Here is a 3535-nt window from a genome sequence, read left to right as displayed (position 1 = left end):
TTCTTTCTGCTCTACTTGATGATGTATCTCTTCTGATGGGGGAGTACTTGCAAAAGAGACTTCAATGCTTAAGTTAGTTTTTGATCATGTAGATGTTCCTTATTTATAATGTATGTACCTTTTTAGAGATAGGATGATCTTATCTACGAATGTTACGATCTTCACAGTATGGATATTGTAACCGTACCTTATACTATTTGACTAGGTCTTTAGGTGACATGGCCCATTTACCTGATATCATGTGCCAACGTCATTACTATATTGTCTGACTTGTGGTCTTGATTCCTTATTTATTTGGCCGAGCTTATTTTCTCGGCCGAATTGGTACACTAGCCTCCCAAGCTTGAAATGATGAGTTGTTAAGGGGTCGTGTAAAAACGTTGTGACTTTTCACATTGCTAGTGTGGAGTCCTTTCATTTATCAAACATTGTGCTAATGATGTTCATTATTTTAAAATGGCGCGTGTTTCGATACTCGAAAGGCGACTCTCATTAATGATGGGTTGGGCCTTTTAATGATGGGCTATGCTCGTCATTATGGTCCCTATTTAATGCGAGGGGCAGGTTCGAGGCTTTTGTCATTTTTTATTATAATTTTTCCCGCTTTTCACTCATTTTTCATGTTGCCTAAGTGTTGTCTTGCTTCTTCCTCCTCGCACGTCTCTAGTCTTTCACTCTTCTTCTGGTGTCCCTTTTCTTTCGTCCAAGCTTTGTGTTCTCTGGTGCTTATGCTCACGTCGTTGTTCTAAAGGTTGTTAGCTTGTTTGTTCCACCTTAAACTTTCAGGGTACCACTTTTTCGCATCACTTCCTTTCCTCTTCTGTTTATTTACTTGAAAGTTGTGTGTTATTAGAGGGGGAGTAGGGTCTAGTTATTCTCGTGCTCATGATGGGTCCCTAGGGTTGCCCCATTCGGGGCTCCTAGATAAGGGGAAACATAAGGGTAATGGCGAGGGTAAGGGTAAAAAAAGAAAGTAAGGTGGGAATAATAGAAAGGATTCAAATCCCTTGATTTCTATCCCTAGGTACGAGTGGGTGAGGGGTGACGTTGTTAAGTTTGAGAGTAGGTTTACATCTATACCTGTGGCCAACTTACTTCGATGTTAGTTGGCGATTTTTTCTTCTTCTATTGCTAACCTCATCAAGGTCGAGTCGTGCCAATTTAATGAGTGTGTTCATTTCGGGTCCACCTTCATCCCTATTTCTCTTCATGTACCAATGTTTATTTAGAGACATTGGTGTCTCTGTCCCCTTCACCTCTTTTGAGTATGCCTTTCTTAAACACATTAATGTGGCCCCTTGTTAGCTTCACTCAAATAGTTTGGGTTTCCTCCAAGCTTTTCAGGTCCTATGCTCAATTTTTGGGGTAATGATCTCTTTGGCTAAACTTATGCATTTCTATCAGTTAAAAATCGGGATCCACCTCTTGGATGGGTCTCTTTGAGTGGTAGTTCCAAGGGGGGCTTTTCCAACTCTTTTCCCAGTTGTATAAAAATTTCAAGGAAGTGCTTTTTAAGATCTGGCCTATTTGTACTAACCTTCCGTCCAAGCACCTCTTTCATCTTGGCGAGGACCTGAGGTTCCCCTTTTACTAGCAGCAAGATCCTCTGGAGTTTACCAATTTCGATGATCTTGTATTGACTATTGTTGACGAGGAGGACATAGACAAGTTGCAATCATTGCCTTAGCCTTTAGAGAGTAAAGGCATCCTTTCTTTTTATAGCTCGAAGAATAAGGAGAAGAGTCTAGAAAGTAAGTATTTACCGATGTGTTTGGTTGACTTTGTTGTAGGAGAGTTATGTTTTTCTAATAACACTTCTTGTGTAATGTTTTCTATTTGCATATCGGAATAGTAAGTGGCGCGAGCTGAAAACTAAGTTCAACACCGAGGAGTAGGAGATCCTTGATGTTGAGGAGGATCAAAGCAGTCTTTGTCCTCGACATAAATGGAATAAGAAGTCTCCTGAGACTGATTAGGGCTTGACTTTTGGGGTTTCCGCTTTGCATGAGGCCATAGACCTCACCTCTAGCCCCCAAGTTCTGCTAAGCTCGTCTCCCGATCCCTCCATTGAAGGTGATCATCTAGAAGTGCCACCAGTTATGCCTCACGTTCAAGAGGTATGTAGTTGTTTATTTGTGCGAGTATCTTGTAATATTGTTGGTTTTTGCCTTGGTTCATTCGCTATTGTTGTTTTTGTGTAGCAGGTTGTTACTCCAATTTCATCTGATGCAGTTGTGGTCGTTGAGGCTGACCCAAAGGGTCCCTCTTTCTCTATTCCTCCACCAAGTGCTAGTATCAAGTCTTCCTTTTAGTCACGATGTATATTTCAGAGGTTCGACACGAGTCGTCCTCTAGCTAGGTTGGACCATGTGAGCATGTCCCTTAACGTGACTTCATTGTGGAATCGTAATCTCACTGTCGAAAGCTTTTACCGAGAGGATCCTACCTTTATTGATGATAAGGTCATAATCGAGAAGGTTGGCCTAATAGAGGGGCTGGATTTTGTCAAGTTTTTTATGCAGAGGTTCAATTCTATTGTGGTTCACTAGAAGTGGAAGTGGAAGAAGAATGTGATAGAGCTTGAAAAGGCCAAGAAGAACAAGGCAGTGATGGTAGAGGTGAAGAATGACCTAGAAAAGACCAAGAAGTCTTTCTTTGTTATGACCAAGGCGAATAAGGCCTATGTTGCTAAGGTCAGAGATCTGCTTGGAAAGGTGAAAGCTGTAGAGCTGGAAGTTGAGGGTTCCAGGTCTCAAGCTCGTTCCTATGAGGAGTAGGTGAGAGCCTTGGAGGAGAAGTTGAAGGCTATCGAGGAGAGGCATAAGAGCAATCAAGATCTTCTTTATGTTAAAGCCAAGGAGACCGTTGACCTGAAGATGGAATCTGAGGTATTGAGCACGACAAAGAAAGGTGTGGCTAAAGAGCTTTAGGACACTCAACTCCAAATTATGATTGAGCATAAGAGGGGTTTCTTCAAAGCCATTCGTCAGATGAAGGTGGTGGCTCTTGGGATCTACATCTCGGCTTTGGACATTGACAAAGACGTCCGATAAGGCAAGTTGAAGTTGGTGAATGAGGATGACCTGTTTGATAGCACAAGCAAATAAAGTTTCTACATATTTCTCTATTTATTTTTTATAGGCTTTTTTCTTTTGTGCTTGTTTTGTCTTTTGTCCTTTTTTCTGCTTTTTTGTCTAAGTTGTGTAGCCTTTATCGAATTATTTTATAATGAATACTTTATCATTCTCCAAGTGCCTTTTCTTTTTGTTTTTCAAACTCGTGCACTTTGTACTTTTTTTTATTTCTTTTTGGTGGTGCTCGATCTCAACGCTGATTTATTCGTACTAGGAAATATTTCAATTTGAGTTTGTAATTAGCTATGTAGGATTTGTGTTGCATGGCTTTGAATTTGACCAAGGTGTTGTTGAGCTTAGGAGAGCTGAAGACTAAAAGAGTTTTGATGATCACAACAACTTGGAGATAACAAGTGTGTACAACAACAATATTGAACACAAAAACAAAGTCAAGGAAGAGT

General features: G+C 40.6%; 1 long non-coding RNA gene across 1 annotated transcript; it reads left to right on the top strand.

Moving 5' to 3' along the window:
- The first annotated feature begins 396 nt into the window (after positions 1 to 396).
- LOC109806496 (uncharacterized) lies at positions 397 to 3251 on the top strand. The gene is made up of 3 exons (XR_002240394.3): positions 397 to 1751; positions 1853 to 2117; positions 2205 to 3251. It is a non-coding gene; the product is annotated as an uncharacterized LOC109806496 (long non-coding RNA).
- Positions 3252 to 3535: the final 284 nt, after the last annotated feature.

This window comes from Cajanus cajan, chromosome 11 (assembly GCF_000230855.2).
Source record: "Cajanus cajan strain Asha chromosome 11, NIPB_CcT2T_4, whole genome shotgun sequence".
Taxonomy (NCBI): Eukaryota; Viridiplantae; Streptophyta; class Magnoliopsida; order Fabales; family Fabaceae; genus Cajanus; species Cajanus cajan.
Note: the sequence above shows the minus strand (reverse complement) of the source record. Positions and strands in the feature narration are given on the sequence as shown.